This window comes from Diadema antillarum, unplaced genomic scaffold (assembly GCF_040938485.1).
Source record: "Diadema antillarum isolate AM-2024a unplaced genomic scaffold, OU_Dant_1.0 seq00000649_RagTag, whole genome shotgun sequence".
NCBI lineage: Eukaryota > Metazoa > Echinodermata > Echinoidea > Diadematoida > Diadematidae > Diadema > Diadema antillarum.
Genome location: NW_027271563.1, coordinates 241,295 through 263,148, shown reverse-complemented (window position 1 = coordinate 263,148; position 21,854 = coordinate 241,295). Strand labels below are relative to the sequence as shown.

At 36.5% G+C, this 21,854-nt stretch overlaps 1 long non-coding RNA gene across 1 annotated transcript; it reads right to left on the bottom strand.

The window, feature by feature from the left end:
* Positions 1-433: 433 nt before the first annotated feature.
* LOC139736484 (uncharacterized) lies at positions 434-3,465 on the bottom strand. The gene is made up of 3 exons (XR_011711259.1): positions 3,220-3,465; positions 1,676-1,814; positions 434-572 (listed from the first exon to the last, which is right to left on the bottom strand). It is a non-coding gene; the product is annotated as an uncharacterized lncRNA (long non-coding RNA).
* Positions 3,466-21,854: the final 18,389 nt, after the last annotated feature.

Here is a 21,854-nt window from a genome sequence, read left to right as displayed (position 1 = left end):
TAATGAAACTTTGATTGATATGGGAATAAACTTTAAGAAAGTTGAGAAATTATGAAGTTTCACTAATTTTCGCAAAACACTTCTCGAACAGTCAGAATGAATATGAAAATGAGTGAGCTGATGTCCTTGCCTCACAATATGCCATATAGCGTAATTATACACAAAATCGTGGAATTGCCTGGGGATGTTTTTATTTTGTTCTCCCTATTGTTCAACAGCAATTACGCCCCAGTGTCAAATCCTAGTATTGACGATTGTCCTATTATTTTGAAGGTTTTCAGCCAAAGATAACATTATGTTTTACACTTTTATAGTGTACGAAAAGTGTACAAAAACTACGAAAATTTGTGAGGTGATGACATCATTATTCAGCTCCTTCACATGTATAACCGATTTGATCAATTTTTTACGGTTGTGCTTATACAATTTTACTCTTTAATTTCCAGACTACATTCTGACTGGTCTGGAATTCCCCTTCATGTACAAAGTGTAAAAACTGTTACGATTCTTCAAATCTTCTTGCCAAACATCCAAAGCTTTTCCCCACGTTGACTTTCGAGGTGGTCCAACACCTGAAAAAAAAATCATAAAAGGAATTTTGTAAGCATTCCCAATGAAATTGAAACAAAGCAAGGAAGCAAGGTGTAAATGAAAAAATAACAAGGATGGTGGAGAGCATGCACTGCATGTTCTATACAAATCAAGTTTCTCTTTCCCTCTTTTTTATAGAAAGGATGTGGTATGAAGTATTAAGGTGTAATATTGGCGGCACTTCTACTGTAGGAAAATGATACACGACTAAGACATAAGAGAATACACAATTACGCTAATGAGAAATACATAATGAATCAGGAAAAAAACCCAAAACAGAGTGTATCTTTCACGTCTCATGAAGATTCAGTTCAATAAATCTACCATCATATATATCGGTTGCAACATACGAAATCGGTATGTTCATAATCATTGTCTGTAAGTACATTTACAAAGTATGTATTCGAAAAACACAGCATGTCAGGCCAGCAAGTGTAATTTTTCCGATGAAAACTAATATTCTGATTTCTTTCGATGGAGGCTTCATCTCAGATTATCAGGTTTTCTTATCAAAACACATCGATGTCGTATGAATGATAATGATACGGATGATGTAATGATAACAATAATAATGATGATAATGGTAATGATAATTAGGCCTACGACAATAACAATAGCAAAAATAATGATAATGATAATAATAATGATAATAATAATAATGATAATAATGATCATAATAATCACAACAACAACAATAATGATTGTCATCATCATCAACAACAATCACATTGCACATAAAACATTAATCTAGCTCTGGACTCTTTTTAATCGATTTTTTCTTTTCGCCGCAGCATTTGTCGGGATTGCGCCATCACTCGGCTTAACGCTTATTGTCGGTGAAAAAAAGTCGATAAAAAGGGACCAGAGCTTGACTAATAAAACATAAGAAAAGGAGATAAAAAGGGAAAGACTATAATTGAATACAGACTTTTGGAACTGTACCGAGTTTCATGTTTGCCTATACCTGTTAACACCGTAACAAGTGGAAATTGAAAATGCTACAAAATGCCATTTGGTCACTGTTGGTTATTCTATCAAAGCGGGAATACTATAAATGATACGCCATGTGAATGATTACACTTACCTCAATCAGTAGACAATCTTTCTCTTCATGAGGACAGTGAGACAGGTGATGATGGAGAGGATGAAAATGACGATGAGAAGAACGTACGTGGTCGACGATTTCTGAAGGAACCCTTGAAAAGGGCTGGCTATGGGACCCCCTGTCAATAAAGCACCATTGATATGGACAACGGTAGCGCTTGATCATTCCTGATTTATCTTACCTTCATTTCAATAGTGGTGTGTGTTTGAAAACTCGTTTTTGCTTTTTATTTGTTTATATTTTTTATTTATTTATTTTTTCAGAACATATTAATTACCACCAATTAAACGCTGTCTAGGAATAATTCGTTACGACGAGCGTAAAGATACGCTCTTTGCTGAAACAATATATTTTTGTCTATTAAGTCTTTTCCTGTCTCAATAAAAGTACTATACATTCAGCCAAAACGTTGCAGGTAAAAAAAAAAGATATGCAGAGAAATACGAAAAAAAAAAAAATCACATGGTGTTTCGCTGTTCAGACTTATTATGTTGTTCCAAATTAATGGTAACTAACCTCGAACACACACTGGACTGAAATTGCTTGGCTCAACACTAGACGACAATGGATAAAAGATGCATATTAAGGGTTTGTAACTTTCAATCAAAGCTCTCTAGCGCCCCCTCGTGTTTCTGTAATCTCGGCTTATCATCTTCTTCTTTTTTTGACTTTGTGGAGTGACTAGGAGATTTCTTGGGGTGTTTCAGAAGGAATCTTAGCCTATCTTAAATGTTAAGATCGACTTAAAATCATGACATGCTGCGTGTGTCTTCAGTGGTGCTCTAGCTTCTTTAATATGTAAATAATAACACTGAAGACTTTGTTCATGCAGCCATTGATGTACAAATAAAATGTTTGATAAAGAAATTTTAAAGTAAATGTTGATAACAATATGAAATGGATTATGAAAAGATGATGAACCATTAACAGGGAAACCAGTGGTATAATGACATGGTTTTAACTTTTAAGATTGACTTAGATTCTAAGTGAAATACCCCTGATCCCTAGCATTCACACAACTTCGAAAGTAGTGAAATAGTGCTAGAAACGATAGAGAAGGTTAACATGTGGTACTTTCCTTCACTAACCTCTTGATTTGGTGAAGGGATGACCTTTTGGCTCATATACACACTGTACGCTTTGCTTCAAGAATGGTAACACACCTAGTCAGTGCAAACGCATATTGACATTTGTTGATTTTTATGATGCCCTATTCATCATCACTACTGTGTCCAGAAGAATATCTACATATACTGTGCCATGATTATATTTTATATCTTTTTTCTTCTTCTTTTTTTTTTCTTCAGGTTACTTGGATCTGCCTACACATAAAAGAATATAAGAATGAAATATATATATATCTTCCAAACAAAAATCCTGCCGATATCATCATCTGCCATACATTGTTAGAGTAGTACTATGGTTACCAAAACACATAGGACTGCACTTCCTCTGAACTTAGCAAAACTTGCACATTTCCATACGATGTCTTTGTAATCGTTTTTGTAATTTCTTTAACCTACCAGGAGGAATTTTTGTTCGGCAATGTTTCATCCATGACAACGTATCTCCAACTCCGTTGGTGGCAGAACACGTGACATTGATGCAGCCATCGGGGAGTGGAGACAGGATCGCTGAGGCACAGCTGGAGGAGGACAAGGTGTCGTCATCAGCTGTAATGTTGTATGTGTGGAGATGTGGGTAAGGTTGGTCAGAGATGTTAACATGACAGGTGATGATTAGAGTTACCAGGTTCCATTCACCTCTGATTTCAGTTGTCTCTATCCTAAGAATGTTGCCAACAGGTTGTTCGGGGCCGGGTTCTGTAATGAGAGCGAATAGTGACAAAATGGGTGAATGCAACAAGAATACCCTGAAGGTTCCATTTCATAAGGACACTGAAAGAGACATGAAACGTGAGTACAGGGTCTGTCTCAATGGAAGAGACTTTGCCGAGACTGCAGCGGCTAATCAGTCCCCGCGACTCGCGCCAATCTACAGACCATGAAATGGCATGCGATCATTACAAGGAGGCGACTTCAGGAAGCGTCTGAGACGTCTCTAAACAAAATGACAACTTCATAGCCTGGACGTTATGGAGACGTCACAGTGACATAACCGCAACCTCCTAGGCAAGTCGCGGAGACGTCTCGGAGACCTCGTGGACAAAATTAGTCTCAGCGACTACGCCGCGACTAATGAGAGTCGCATAGACATCTCCGAGACCAGCTGCAGACTGGAAAAGGTCTTTAATAAAATCGAACATGTTTGATTCTCGCGCGACTCCCTAGAGACCAGGCGCATTTCCAGGAGACGTCTCGCAGACTTCTCTAGGCCCTACGACCAGCGAGACTCGAGCCGCCAACAGGTTGCCTGCCACCTAACCTCCAACCAAATGAGATACCCACATTTATCAGGTTCATCCCACGAGACCGACACCCATAACAGCCCACGAGTTCGACATAAAAAAACAACAATAAAAGTTCATGACTATAAGTCATACAGTCCACGAGTTCGACATGAGGCAAATAAGGCCCATGAGTTCGACATTATGTATAAACAGCCGACGAGTTCGACATTACAACACGGGTCTTAATACATGTGTCGGTCTCGTGGACCTTGTTTGCTTAGTGTCAAACTCAAACTCATGGGCTGTATGACTCGTGGGTGTCAGTCTCATGACGCGCACTCCCTTTATCTCAGGGTTTACTTAGATTGGCGAAACATTCTGTGTTCACACAGCACGTGGAGCTATGGGCAGCAGTACTTTTCTTGTCAATGGTCACACACTATTGTTACACTGTCGTGAGCTTGATTGCACTTTACCCGCACGAGTACCATTTAAATTTTCCAGTTTCAGAGCAGCTGTATGTCAAACGTGGTTATAATACTATGAAACCTTTGCAGAATCACATAAGCAAAAGTTACTTAAAGATTTAGTTCCTTTCATTTTGGGGAGACAGGTCGCATAAATGAAGAAAAAAAAAACATTGTAAACAATAATTATTCATATTTTGGTTTTCTCTACTGTTTGTAAAATGTGCTTTGTGGCTATGATATTGGCGTTATCTCACGAGCTAGACACGGTCGAGTCATACAGCCCACGAGTCATACAGCCCACGAGTCGTACAGTCCACGAGCTTGGAACTAGGCAAAAGTTGCCTTGTGCCTAGCTCGTGGACTATAGCTTGTGGGTATGTATATCTTCCGTGTTGAGGTCGAGGGCTTGTTTACTGATGTGTCTAGCTTGTGGCCGCTTGTACGCCTATTTCTCATGAGCTATATAACTCTTTGGCAGTATGTATGACTCTTAGGCAGTATGACTCCTGGGCATGATGGGTGTCTAGTTTGTGACCTGCAAACGTAAACATTTACCTAGCTGTGAGGGACAGTAGGTCTTGATCGCTTCAGTCTCTCCGTATTCATTTATACCAGTACACACGACATCAATGCATGTGTTGGGTTGAGGGTCAGTTGTCACCGTAGGAGAAGCTGAATCGGAAATGATGCTATCGTCGACTGCAATGAGGTACGTGTTGATTGGCGAAAAGGGTTGGTCTTCTGGATCCACGTGGCAAGTAATGATGAGGCTTGGTTCGTCATCATTATCCTCTTGAGTCTCAAACTCTACGCTGATGATTCCTTCTGATGGCTTATCTGTTGGATAGGATTATTGTTGTAATACTGATCAATGTCCAAACCGGTAACCGGTCACCAATCGGAAATAAGGATAAAAGAAGTAACGAAGTAACTTCAGGTGATTGACTTTGCTGGACGGAAGGGAAGTCAGATACGGTTTTGAAAAAATGCTAAAAATTTGTGGGACTTTGCCCTTGACATAAGTAAGTATGTGTTAGATGAAACAGAGAGCAGCCGTTTACCAAGGTTACCGCTATAACTGACGACAGGGTATACAGTGTCAGAAGCGTTTCAGGTTGCTATGCTCTTGACTTCTATAATGAGAACTCAGGGTTGAAAAGAGGTATCAACAGGATAATTTAAAGAGCATAAAAATGGAAGATTTGTGATTTCGGATACTGCGTAACACTGATGACAGCGTGAATGAAAACGTGTAAGTTCGGTTACGACGGACTAACAAGAACAAATGCCTATGTATGTGTCCTCCCTACACATGCAGCCTCATTGGGATATTATAGCTCACCACTTGGTCCAGACTGTATACAGACTAGTTACCTCGAGGACAGTGTGTGCGCGTGGCTGAGGTCGTTCCAATCCCGTTCGTGGCGGAGCACGTGAGTTCGATGCAGGCGTTGGGGCGTGGTGAGAGGATGGCTGAGGCGCTGCTTGATGACGATAGAGTTGTATTCTTAGTTCCGATGGTGTAGGTGTGGAGGTACGGGGACGGCTGATCAGTGAAGTTCACGTGACAGGAGATTACCAGATTAACCAGGTTATCCTCGCCTTTAATCTCTACAGCATCGATGGATAAGATGTTCTCTTGTGGGGGTGTATCGGGACTTGGAGTGATACATGGAGTGGTGGACTGGGCGGGGGACGGGGTTACACCACCTGTTGAATCATTTTAAGTGTAATCGAACATTATCAGTTTCACACTTAACAGATAAACCTCACAACCTATTTCGAGTGTAATTGTCGATCCTAACAATAGAACAAGTCAAACATTTAATAGAATGAAAAAGCATGGTTGATATATATAAATGAATTCAGCAATTCGTATACATGAATATGTGTAATGCAGTGATATTATTTCTACTGCCATTGAAATATTGCGTACTAGATATATACTAATATCAAATTTGACAAATTCACCTGTAACATTCAGAGTGGCAGAGCGTACAACACCGTACACATGACACTGAAGTATGTCACCGTTGTTGGCTGTCGTTGGGGTGAATGTCAGTCGACTGCTGATGTCGTAATAAGTCCAACGATCAACTCCATAACTTAGGCCTTCATTCAACTCTCCGTTCCTAAATATTGCGGCCGCAGCTTCAGGATCTCCTGTTATACAACAAAAACACCAGAAATATATTTACTACATTTCTACAACAGTGCAATTTTCTTCAACACCCAACATCATGAGAGCACATTGATCACTATCACAAGACATCTGCTAAATTTCAAGAGAAAGAGGGACGGTGGTCATCATACTCCTCGCATCTCTTCAAGTCTCATAATAACAATGCTAAGCTCTTTGAACCAATAGACTAACGAGTTCATCTATTTATTATGTCATATGCGTCACAACTTACAATATTATACATACTTTGTGTGAAGCTTTTGCTTCCAGAATTAATGTTGTCATTCGCGTTTCTTTGCTCTTTCAGAAAACAAAAGAGAAGTTATATGCGTTGTCGTTACTGAATCAGTGCATGACATTTCACATATTAATGCAAGTACTGTTAAAGATGAAGTCCATCCTGACAATTGGCTGTGTGAATAAAAGTAGAAAATAAGGGGAAAATCCAGGACAGTGAAAGTTTGAGGCAATTCTGATCAAGCTAAGAAAGCTGAGAAACTTCTTTTAAGGCGAAAGGGGACGTTGTGAGCAATCAAGCGCAAATCGATAAGGGTATGATCCGCATTTGCTCTGTATTACAAAATAAGCATTTTTCAAATTCCCGTTTATCGCACATGCGCCCTTAATGCAATCATTGTAAAGGTTTCATTTTTTCTGTACAATCAATATATTAAAATAATATATCATACATTTAGTCATGATCATAATAGGGAGGAAAAAGGAAGCATAGTGCACAGGACAAGTTTAGTTACAATGCTACAACACGTAGTCGTCAAATTGTTTTTCGCTGCTCACACCTTCAAAATTTATGAGCTTCTTGTTTCTAATAATCAAAATACAGTCAAATTTCCACTAAACCATTTCTCTCATTTTTATGGTTCTATTCAAACAAATTTAGTTTTAAAGTTTTAACTCCCCATTTGATGTTCATATTACCGCATGTTCCAGACATGATTGATATTCATTGTTTAAAAAAGCGTTATTTTAAACCCTATCAATTCAAGTGTGAGTACATGTCCCTCTGAATTGCTGAATTCCCACTTGTGATATAATTTCATGTTTGCCTTTTTTTGTTTGCCTTTGAATTCCTTCACGTTCACTACGACGGTGCTTATACGAATATGCGAATTTAAATGCATTTCTCGTGCAATTTTGATTTCAACGCGCTTTTTACACGTTCATGTGAGAAAATCATGAAAAAGAATGCTGATGAAATCAAATTGAATGAACTAGTTAGCCTTTTGAATGCAAATCTTGATGATTATTCAAATTCGCTCGAACTGGAATGATCGCATCGTTAAATTGAATGCAAATCTTATGAAATTTGGCCGGAAAACCTATATTTAACACTCATTGTGTTTAATAGTCGTAACTTTTCTAAACATTAATGTCACATGTAGGAAGATCCAAAACAATAATGATTGAAATATTTATATGTCTTTCAATTTTTGTAACAATTTCTCGCTTTATGAAGATATGACGTGATATGAGCTCCATTACCATTACAATTTAAATAGTTCAAATTAGGTAGGCTACAAGTTTCAACAACTACAATAATTTTATCAACGTGACATCGATCAATCATACTGTATGTATTACTGATTAAAACCAAACTATCAACTGAGAAATGGTACACTTTTTTTACACGATACTCATATTCAATTCAACACTGTTTCAGATGATCACAGTTGATGACACTAGTGTGGACAAAAAATTCTAACTGGTAAAACAAACAAACAAAAAAAACAAATAAGAAAACAACATTTATCTATGGATAACAAAAAAACAACAACCATAAAAGACTATGTGATATAATTGGAATTAACTCACTTTCTCCAGCACATCGCACGCCTACGTCATCCCTATGTCCACAACCTGACAAATCAGCGCATCCCCACGGCAATCGACCGCATTCTGCAAGGGAGTTTTTATCTTCTGTGGGACAGGTAATAGCATCGTCTAACCAAACAGGGCCCGATCCTTCTCCGAAGTGGGCATTAGAATGGACCGAGGCAGCCCCCGAGTACCCAAGCTGTCTACACACAGCGTGAGCTGCGTTCATATCCCAACCGTTGTCACACGCCGTGCCCCAGACCCCATCACAATATATCTCCACTCGGCCTTCATGTTCGTCAACTCCTCCGACAAGTCTCACTGAAACATGCGGAAAAACGCGGAAAAATATCATGAAAACTGAGTAGAATTTCAGATTCTACGACCCAACTGAAAGTGATTTACCATCATATTATTCACGACCGGCTATGGTATAGGTTTTCCCCATCCATTTTCGCACTTTTGTCATTCAATTTCAAAGATTTATTATTCAATTTCGTCCCGAGAAGCACGTGGAACGCAAATCCTAACTTCAATTTCGTCAATTGTCATTGTAATTCGTTTTTCGTCAAACATTTTCGAAGACATAGCATTCAGAATCGTCAATTTATTGTCATTTAAATTCATCCTTACCGCTGACGGATCGCAGAATGTGAAGATCAAATTCGTTTTTGTTCACACAATTCCATGAATTTTTCATTCAAATTAGTCAGATGTTGTCGATTCTTTATTTTGATGATGAACCAATTTTAAGCCGACATATTTTTACTTTCTCCAGTAAATTGTATCGTTACACATTATTCCCTAACCATTTGCTTTATTAGACAATACACACGTGAAACATGACTGCCAACCAAAATTGATTGAAGGATAAACGACAGTCAAAAGTCATAACCCAGGACAGTATGTCAGTGTCACCTTTTGATCTTTAACTCGTAATGTTCAGGTTTTCGCATCATAATGCATTAAGCAAACTTCAAGTTTTGTACCCTGGAAAGCAGCTATGCTATCCATTCTTTGACATTAAACAGGCTACAATTCTACACTTAAATTTTGTCTTTAATCATGTTTGCCTAGAAATCGTTTGTCAGTGTTTTCGTTTGCGAGACGGTACGTCTGTTTGTATCAGTGTGTACTCGGATTGCTTGTGTGTGTGTCTGTATCAGTGGTTTTGTGTGTGTGTGGGGGGGGGGACACTTGAATATGAATGAAAATTTAACGAAAATGATTGACAAAAGACGAAATCGATCCTGCTGTTTTGAGTGCTGCGAGTGAGACTGACGAATTTGAACTCTTAATGACGAAAATGTATGCCAAATGACTAAATTAAATGGACTTTATTTGAAAATGAACGACGAAAGACATCCTGCGACGAAATTGAGGTAAAAAATTGTGAAATTGAATGAAAAAAGTTTGAAAATGAATGGGAAGACCTATATTATGCGAAGTTCAAGACGTATTCTACGTATTCTCGGCTCACATTTTGAAATCTACAAAATTGTGATTCCTACAATATTTATATTCCGAAATACACATGATGCTTAACACGAAATCGTTAGAATTTTGACTAATAATCGTAACAAGACTACCGAAAATTTACAAATGGCATCAAAATGGATCTACCGATAAACACTGGTTCACACTAACAAACTGGATGCTCAATCAAATCTTGAAATTTACTTTCTTCAAATAGCATCGCAATGGACGACACTTACAAGGAAAACACGCTACAGTGGGGCTGGGATAATATGGATTGAAAATTTCTCAACAGCGTAAAGTTCATGGATTTGGGAGGTAATCTAATGCAATGAAGTGTCATGTGATGAAATCTGCTGTCAAAATGTGGGACCAGGCCTATCTGGATATACTAAATTATAAGAGTAGATTAAATAGAAGCTTCATGCACCCTGACAAAGGACAGCCTGAAGCTGTAGAATGTGAGGTGCTGAAAGAACTTCACTAAAATGAACTTTATTTGAGATCTCAATCTCATCGTTACCTTAATAAGTGAAGAAAGAAAAACCACAAGTCAATATCTTACCCTTTTAGCTTGTAATACCTCGTGCTTTGTAGCGTGAATTGGTGGAACAGATCCTATAGTCTTACAAGCACATGATCAGAACTTCCACTGATTGAGAAACGCGTAGAGATCTGTGATCTATACCCATTCGCTTTTGTGTTAGTTCGGGTTAGCAGGAACGAATCCATATTTTTCGCTGATACTCACCAGTTCTACCATCGCAGGGCCGCGAGCAGTGACTTCCTCTGAATGTGTACTTATCAAAACTAAGTTTGCCGGTGAATGACTTTGGCAATGTGCAAAGTCACTGCTTTTTATTCATTGTTCTTTTACCTCATTCAGCTCAAAATGTTCTTGCAATAAGATCATCTACTAATCCATAAAGTTTCAGCTTTATCTTCTAGAAAGAGATGTGTCACATTATCACCTTGGTTTCATTTTGCAACTTTCTTCTACATCATTATGAGGCATTATTGTACTCAGGAACACAGTGAAGGAATATTCTCACTTCCGTCGTTCATATTAAAAAACAGACAAAATGGCGAATATATAAGAACACGAAAGACAAATGTCATCAATTCTGCAATGCGCTAGACTCTCACCGGTCGATGCTATTGAGGAAATTGGTCTGAAACGTAATGAGTTACGTCATCCATGAATTATTGCCATTTAGATTGCTAAAAAGTCCGTCAGCATGACTGAAAAGATTTTAGGTGAGTGTCCAATTTGTCTTGCAAGTTTGCAGTGATATCATTGAATGGCATCGGAAATATTGCTTTCATTCAGAAAATCGACAAATAATATCCGGATATGCTTGTCAGGGCCACATAATGAGCAGGGCTGGGATTTTGAATTGAGACATGACTTACACATAAGCCTATTGGATTATAGGGCAGGAAAAACCTCCTTATTTTGAATAGCTTTGGTCTGTAATATAATCCCCATCAGTCTTTACCCGACTTGAGGTGTAAGAATGACAAAATAGATGTTATCATTTTTCTGTCAAACTTTTTAAAATATAAAAGTCTGAAATCAAAAATGCTTTCCGGTCGCTCTATACCTTTAGAGAGTACGCTGATACAACAACATTATCTTCTTTTGGCAGCGTGTAGGTTACATGACGATTTTTGTCCTCGATTGACATAACTCTAATGACGAAATGTATGTACCTTTATTTGCTCTTACACGTCGGTATTTTATCTGATACGACGATGTAATAGAACGGTAGCTTTCAATTGTTTGCTTTTACAGACAGAGTGAGTTATCATAGAAAACGGTAATAAACCTGACTGATATTACTGAAAACAAATAACTTAACGGTACTGCGTGGAGCTTGACCACAAGAAAGGCACAAAATGTGAGATATTTCATAGTTATTAGCTTCTCACAAAGTATTTTCATGTCAAGAACTCTTGACAGGGAAATTTTCATTTATTCGCTCAGGGTTATTGTACTTACAGAGCAGCTGATGTCTATTTTGCTTAACCGCGATAACGAAATCACACCCGATATTCGTGCGTAATTTACGGACAGCATCTGGCAACGTTAAAGCATGACGAAAAACTTTGAGTTCTAAACGGTGATCAAGTCCAGTTTATTTCTCATACAAACATCCTGGCTCGATGGTTGTGGTCTTCCTGGTTTATCAATGTCATGTTTTACTTGAGATGATGATTGGGAGGCGATCATGACAACAACAAGAATTCCCTCGTTCCATTCTAGGAACCCGTAGGGAGGGCGATGTTCTTGAAAGCTGTTCAGTCTTCTAACTCCTGACTAAACTTTGGTCGCATGTCATGTAAAATCTGAAGATTTTACTACAATTTTGATCAATATCAAACTCATTTTTTACAAAAGTTGTCTTATACGTGTACTGTATACTCTCTGCGGCACTCCGGCATGAATTACGTGTTCGTTACCTGAATAGGAGCCAATTATGTCACCTTCTACTGGCATGAAGTCAAAGTTCATTTCCGTCGCATTTTGTTCCTCTGTCAAAAATTATCGAATTAAAGAAGAGTAAGTTATTTGAACGTGTTTGGTGTGTAGTTTACTAATTAGTGGGGATGCTTCTTATATGAAGTCTTGAACACTGTACCGTGCAACATGCTTCCAGATTATGAAATTCGTGTTCTGAAGCTGTGATCGGAAATATTAGGATACATCTCTCGTTGGCATAAGCGCATCTTCTGCGAGTAATCATCCAGTGCAATGATGGACACATAGAGACTACACAATGTGGGTGGAAGAAAAATCAATCCTTAGTGTACTGGAAAGTATTGCGTTTTAAGTACTTTAAGGTTTTCATGTCGGGTAAACATTATGTTTTATGTAACTTTGGTTGTAGTTGGAAAGTAAATGGAAAAATGTAGTCGACTTTACTCATATTTTAAATTCACATCGTCCCCTCTATACTGCATAGAGATTCCGATGAGGGAACAAAATTTCTGCCCTCGAAGACTTTCCTCAAATCGAGGTAGAGAGCTCTGGATTTTCGTGTTTTCTGTTTTACCGACAGAAAACTTCGTTTCGATATTTAAGCATTAACTTGTCAGGGATATCTCCGACAGATTTCATGTAGTTTTCGAGCGGTATTGCTCCATCGCAGTATCGTATATTAAATTTGAACAAGTGAGGTGATGTATCTGGGTGAGAGTTCACTTCCGTCACACTAAAGTGTGCATCGTAATGAACCAATGTTTGGAATCGGAAAAGGAGCGGATATTCCATGATTATGAATCATCACCTTCTCTTAGGGTATCCCAGATATTATCGAGGGATTGGACTGAGGGATTAATGTTGACATTATGAATGCATTTGTTTGGCTCCACCTTGAGATTTATATTTTTTATTCAGATGTTTTCTGCACGATGACTTTAGTCGATCCCATTTACAGTCAAAATCTTCGATGTAACAAATCTTATTACAAGAAACAGAAATTAACATCACAAGTTTTAAGGGGTTTATACCTCAGCACATATATTTATAAACAATGTAGAAAAATATTAATCATGATAGTGTTTGAAATTCTAACTCTTTCCGGGAATATTTTCTTTTCTTTCGTAAATTTAGCTATATATCGCCTACAGGATATCAATCGTTGGTATTTTAATGTACATTTTACCAACGATGTCACCTAAGTTTGTAGGGCGTACCGTATATCATAAAAAGAGATTGTCGTCATCAAAGCATTAAAACTTTTTCTATTTATTTAACATAAGATTTTCAACATTTAACCATATTTTTCGTTCAGTTTCTATCTTAATGATGTAATATACCAAAGGTCAGAATTCCATCTCTTTGGGTAAAAGATCGTTTGTATTTCAAACATCATATCAATCGTTGCAGATGTTATTACTTTGTAAGCGTCAATGCGATTGGGAATCGACTTGGCATGACACATTACCTTGTACGAGATTTCCACATCTTAATATATATGTAAAGATTGATCTATTTTTCTGCTTTTCAAGAATAGATTAAAAGAAGTAACTTTGTTGGTGGATTTGATTTTTCATAGTTTACTGTGGTTGTATGTATGTGAGTTCCCACGTGTGTGTTTGTGTGCTTGTGTGTGTGTGCGTGCGTGCGTGTGTGTGTGTGTGTGTAGTTTCATTTTTTTTCTTCTTTTTTTCTCCTTCCCAATTTAATATCACGTCAGTTAGCATTGATTTGTAGCTTCGTTAATTCATTATTCGCTGCTCTGTACTTTCTTAGGGTCCCATGATATCCATCCTTTACACGATACAATACAAATACAAATACAATTGTGTCTTCTTCATTTATTCATTACTCACTTTCACACGAATTTTGTCAATGTAATTTTTGTAATTATTACAAATAATGAATGTTCCGCTTATATATATATATATATATATATATATATATATACATTATAATTTCTCTCTTTATTTCATGGAAATAAAAATGGATAAATCTTAAATCTTGAATCTTATGTGTGTGTGTTTATATATGTGTGTGTAATGTATAGTTTTATTCTTTGGTTGTTTTTTTGTTGTTGTTGTTGTTTCATCGAAGGTCGTCAACAAAATGAAAGGGAGTGCACGGCCTCTCCACAATAATTATTGCCAAATTTCACTGAAGTAAAAAAGATAAAAGAAAACTTCTAGAAGATGTTAAAAGCTATAGATTAAAAAGGTCAAATATTAGTTATTAACGCATATTAATTATTATGGTTAGTAATATCAAAGAAAAGGGAGGGGACAATTAATTACAGTGTTGCAGTATTTTGGCTAATGTTGAAGGGAAGGACGCTAGAATCTGACAAATAGCCCTTTCCAAGACATCAACATTGATGGAGATTATTCCGTTTCATTGATTTGTCTCCAATACGAAAACAAAAACATATTCTGTCTTATTTCATACAGCTTGAATGTCCTTGTGAAGGAACTCCAACTCCCCATCTGACGTCACAAGTTTGAAGGATGATGTGACATTATGGGCAAGGTGCCAGGAAGAAGAAGGCGGGAAGACTGACAGAAAATTGTACCGAAATCCACTCAGTTTTTCTAGAATATCATAAAAAGACCAAAAGCTATGGCAGCATTTCATGAATCTCAAGATTATGCTTATCAAAATCAATATATCTGAACACTTCAAGATGTTCAGAATGTTTTTCCAAATGTTCTTTCAGACCCTCTAGATTATAGACATAGTTGATCATGCTATTCACAGAACTGGATGATTGTACGCCATCGGTAATCTGTACGCCATTTAAGTACCAGATTACGTGTTCTGAGCCTAAGACTTTATCGGCTGTACAAACGGATGTAACTTCCTGGTTTGGTGTCAGCGGGCTTGGTACATTGAGAGTCACGCTGGTTCCACCTACATAAACCAATAAAGATAGAATAGAAACAGAATAATGCAACTCGATGGAAGTAAAACAATATTCACCTCATCTTGAATTCATCACTCCAGTTCATTTTCTCAGGAGTATCACAGCATTCTGGTTGTACACACACAAAAAAAGAAAGCAATGAAGACATAAGCGACAAAACACTGTCTCGTGCGGTTTTCTGTATCTGATCTTTAAAACGAGGTACAAAGGTATTTTTTAAGAAACCCCTAGAAGAAAAATGATTATATAAGAATAATAGATGACAAGACTTCTGATAAAAAGATAAAGTCCGCTGTTAACTCATTCATGAATATTCATCTATGCATACGTACATGTATACGTATATAATGTATATATATATATATATATATATATACATACATACATATATATATATATATATATATATATACATATATATATATATATATATATATATATATATGATGTTCCTATCTTACCAATACAGTGGATGGTGATAGAAACTATCCCAAGAAGGACTAATACTCGTCTTCTAGTCATCATTCCCAGACGCTGTTGAATCCTGTAGGTGAAAGATAAAAGGCAGAATAGAGAACGAGTATTATCAACTGTAATAACAGTTTAAAAGGATTTGTCAAAAAACACTCAGCATAAATCATATAAGCTAGTAAACACGAGTCTGTAAAAAGCCTAACATAGTTAACAGACATTTCACGCTTTCGTTGCATTTGCTAAAGCAGAGCGGAAGCCAAACTTTATTGTTAACCTGAGAAAAATGCCAAATCGAGTTAAACAACGATAATGAATAAGAGCGAAAATGCTTACCCTCTAATAAGACGTTAATGCTTTGGCAAGCTTGATGGCCTGATGACCGCTCTCTCCGTCGACCTTTTATTACAGCAATTGTACAGTGTGTGTACAGTCTCTTCGACCATCGCACACTATTCCTGCATAAGATTCTTCCGCGTTTTTCTACTGTTGTTATAATTCAAAATATTTGTCCAACGCACATTACACACGAGGTAATATTTAGGATGTCATAGATTATTGTCCTTTTCAGTATAAACGTGATTTTCTAAGCTTTTTATGTACAGTGCATAAAACAGATGTCGGAGTATTATCTTCTAGTTGATGCAATGATAATCATGTTTATGGTATTGTAAAGTACGTCATTTTGATATATGAATCATTTTTCTTGTGCTTGTAACAACGACTGAACTGATGTCATCAATACATACTGTTTTCAAATCCAACACAACGTGTTTGATTTCTTGCTACACTGTCAACATGATGATAGTTGACCATTAAAGAGCCATGGTGTGTGAAAACAATGACGTGTGAATAGGCTACTTCTCATAAGAGTTTACGAATTGTAGACCCGAATTAAGTGTCACTATCTGAGAAATAAGTATCAGTATATCTGACTAATACTCTGTGATATTCTGTACTCTGGATTCTGAAATCTAGTTCACACACATTCGACATTGTATATATGATAATTTTCGTATAGGCAACTTTAACTTCTTTTAGGTGCACGCACACGAACACACACACACACATCACCATTATTATCACTTTTACAGATTACTACGCTCGTGTCTAACAATGACAATCGTCTTGAATTGCAAAGGAGAGAGTTAGAATCTATATGGTTGCAAAAATTATTTAAAAAAAATATTATGAAAAAGACACATTTTCCTGCCATTTCTTCAATTTAATCACTCATTTAGAAGACCGTTTAGATTTAAAACCTGAAAATCAATTAATTCTAGCCCAGTACCCAAATGTCTGGCACGTTCTGTGAGGTTTTTTTTTTTTTTTTTATTCATACAAAGTTGAAATTTGTGAGCAACACCCAAGGGCAACTGAATTTTAACTCAGCTACAATGCATAACATAGGAGCCATGCAGATTAGAAATAGATAATTTAGGATCAGCTGCAGTAATTTAACTGATAATCATTCTAAAGGGGAGGAGTTGGTGCCGTTACCAATATAATATATTGATACGATATCTTTTGATGTGAATGTCATGTACATACGCATGGTAGAGTGCAAAAGATATGTCATCTTTTACGCTACATGAAATCTGTATGTGTGATGTGGATGAATATATTACATAATCAGAAAAAAATTGAAACATTTGACATATCTAATATTTCCCACTTCATAGCCAGACTTCCTCTTTGTGTTAGAACATCAAGTCATGATTCGATATCACAGAGCACATACAGCCATTGATTTCCGTGATACCATAATAATCATATTGCCATGTTGTTCTTTCCTATTACCTAACAAAACACAGGAAACGGTTCGTATTGACTTTGTCAGCAGACACGCTGTAAGTAAGCGAACAAAGAATCATACAATGACACCACATGAGTGACCAATTTTTCTTCCCCCAAAGTATCGAAATGTATTTCACCGAGCCACATTTACATTAAAGAGCCGTGGTTTATACATCCGCCTGAAGGAGTGCATACAGTTTCCTCTTAGTGCCTAAGCGCACTGTAGTCGAAAACAGTCGTAGAATGTATAGCAATAAACCTTTAGTTATTCATGATCAATGCATCAATTACTTTCAAGGTAATTGATGAGTAATACGTACGTTCCCTCATGAGGAAATGAATCTTTTGACAATTTTGGTAGTTTGTGTAATCGACAGAGTGATTAGAATTGATATTTTTTTTTTTGGTTTTTAATGGTTAAATGTATATTGAAATTATTTTACTTTTTTTGTACTGAAACAGCTGATCACATGTATTACGTTCGTTTGTAAAAGTATGTGTATATTTGTGTCCTGGTCAATAATTGTGCTGTAATGGTCCATTTTAATCTCTTTTTCCTTGTACTTACCTGCCTGTGGGCAAGTAGTATAGGTTTGTTTATTACATGCTTTAATTTGTGAAGAAATGAAGTATGTTATATATATTATTATTATATATAGGCCTAGTTATAAACAATGATGTATCGGCCCCTCTTTCCTTTTTGTCACATTCCTATTAATGAATTTTCTAATGGTGCATAGCATATTTTACTGTCTCCTTAAAGACACACAATAAGAGGTATGATGGCTCCCGTTTCTGCTCCGCCCTGATGCGTATATCATGTATATATATGGCCGTGGGCACACTCACACACACACACACACACACACACACACACACACATGCACACACACACACTCAACACACACGCACACACACACACACATACACACACAAGTACACGCACACACATATACACAATCACGCACACGCACACACATACACTTACACACTCACTCCCGCACTCACATCACCTTTTTGGGTTTTCTAGAAGTATGAAGGATATCCTAATAGTTAATGTCTCAGAAAGTATTTTTTCTTTGTGTGTCTCCAGAATGCGCAAAAATTATCACCGATTGGTAATTCCATCGCTTACACCATACTAGATATAGGAGCACCATACAGCTTATACGACACACACACACATACTCATATGAGCGTATACTACATTAACATAATAATTATTATAACCTTTGGGGTTTCTAGAAATATGAAAACTAATATTTAGTGTCTCCAAAAGATCTCCTTTTTCGCGTTTTGCGTGCCTCCTAATGAGCAAAATTAGCACAGTTCTTTAATTTCATTGCATACCTGACATGTACACAATACGTTTAACTCTATGACACACGCACACACAAGCACTCACACCAGCAATCACATGCATACACATTACTTTTTGGATTTTCCCAACGTATGACAGATATAGAAATATTTTGTATCTCCAAAATGTCTCTTTTTCCCACTGTCGCTCACAGAAGAACAAAACGCAAATGAGGTAAAAAATTAACTGACGACGATGTATCTTTATTAAAAGATAAATGGCTGGTTTCTAAAGAAATGAGTACTGTTGTGATAAAGTTACAGGAAGTTCCAGATGTGTTCCAGTGGTGTTGGAATTAAACGGATAATATAAGTTTAGTTTTGGTTGAGATGGGGATTCAGGTTTCAACTTTTTGCGAGATAATTAGTAACCACTTTTACGAAACATTAAAGAGCATACAATTATTCTAAGGAGAATTAAAAGTTTATTTGATGAAAATCGGTTTTGAAATGGCTGATATCCAAAAAGAAAGTAAAAGAAGGTGGTCCCAATAAAAGGTGGGTCCAGGCTTTTATTAGAATCTCTTTGTTCTTTGATATCTCAGCCATTTCAAAACTGATTTTCATTAACTAAACTTTTAATTCCTCTTAGAAATGTTTGCTCTTTAACATTTCATAAAAGTGTTTTTATCTCGTAAAAAGTTAAGACCTAAATTCCATCTCAACCACATCTATACCATGTCTTTAATATAATGCGAAACATTCCTCTGATTTAAATAGAGCATCCTTTTAATGGAAGATATGCCGGGAGGATGAAAATATCAAAAAAAGGAAAATTATTTTAACAATAATAAAAGATTAGAAGAAAAGGAATGGCGACTTCACATAAAATACGTCGAGGAAAAAAATGAGTATCAATTGCATCATGAAATAATAGTTTTAATACTAGTTTCCATAAAGACAAGTCACGTCAAATATCATAGTCTAAATTTAGTAGCCTACTCAGTTCATTTCAGTTCAGTCTTATTTCTACAGTCCATCGTCTATACCATATAACAAACTTGAACAAAATGTCAGCACAATGGTATAAATCTATGCATCCCTAAACATCATAAACATTACAATAATAGGAAAACGTAAAAAAAGATGTACAATGTAAAGCAATATCATTTTGAAGGTACTCCGCCACCAGAACACTTCGAATAAAGTTTTGAGAAATAATCGGACATGCAAGGGACCGTCATCATAAGCAGAACTTGAATAGAAAGATGGCCCAAGTAATGTTGCAACATATAAGATGAACTGTCATAAACACGGTATAAATCTTGCCACTGAGTGAGTGGATAGCAAGCAAACAGCAATATTTAAAATGGAAGTCTGCAAGATATAATAGATGTTTATATCATTATCAGGGAGAGTGTACATAAAATCATTACAAGGTATAGAATTTATCTATAATTACAATAGTAAAATTAACGACTGTCTGACTGTTGTGTTTCATTCTTTCTCTGACTACTTATGCTTTTAAATCATGCTGTTCATTTCGCTTCAAGTCTCTTCCAATGACGTATTAGGCAATAACTCTATTTCGGAAACTGTGGATGAATGATTTCACAACTAGGTTATACACAAAATATGCCAATTATGATTCTTCAATCGGAGGAAAAATTATTGCCATAAGGTACGTCGAAAACATTCCCTCGTGTTGACCTTCGCTGTGTTGCATGCCTGCAGAAAGAATATCCAAAATGATATTTATAATAGTTGCCAAAGAAATCAAAGCACATTATTAGAGGAAATCATGCCCAAAGAAAGAGTGGAGCAAGGAAGGCAGAGAATAACGCTTATGAGAAATCATAATGAATCAGAAAAGGAAGGACATAGTGTATTCATCAGTTTTTTCTCCATGCGAGAAGATTCAATTCAATATTTCAACGATGGTATAATATATTTGTAGCAACATTTGAAGCTCGGCGTGTTAATCAGTGCCTTTACCAAATTTACGTAAAACACAGCATGTCAAACCAGCAAGTGTATTTTTTGCGATAAAAAAATTATATTCTCATTTCTTTTGATAAACGATGTCATCTTGGAGTATGAGGATTTCTTACCAAGTACGTGTACACTGAGATGGTACTGTAATGTTGACAAAAGAAAACAAATGAAAAACTAAGATTTAATATACGAAATTGCAATAGTACCGAGTTTCGTGTTTTCATAATGTGGTTACATGGTAACAAGTAGTAATTGAAAATGCTAAAGCATGCCACTTTTTTAAAGGACAAGTTCACCTTCATTGACATGTGGGTTGAGTGAATGCAGCAATATTAGTAGAACACATCAGTGAGAGTTTGAACAAAATCAGACAATCCGTTCAAAATTTATGAATTTTTGAAGTTTCTGCTCAGTCACGGCTGGATGAAAAGACTACTAGAGCTTGTGATGTCACATGAGTACAACGATATAAAGAAAGAATAAAGAAAATTCAACATATTTCCATTTTTCTCGCATAACAAAAGAACACTCGACTTCTCTCTTTCAGAAGGCGGGGGGAATAATATTACCCTTAACATACGTCAGTAGCAAGTCGAAGAAATGTGCACTTTATTCAAAAAGTAAAGTTTTGTGAAATTCTCTTTTTATTTTCCTTATATTGTTGTACGCATATGACATCATACACTGTAGTAGTCTTCTCTTCCAGCAGTGACTGCGCAGATACTTAAAAATATTCGTAACTTTTGAACGGATTGTCCAATTTTCCTCAAACTTTCACTGATGTGTTCTACTACTATGGTTGCATTCTCTCAATCCTTATGTATATGAAGGTGGACTTGTCCTTTAATTGGTTACTCTGTCAAAGCTTGAATACTGTATATGC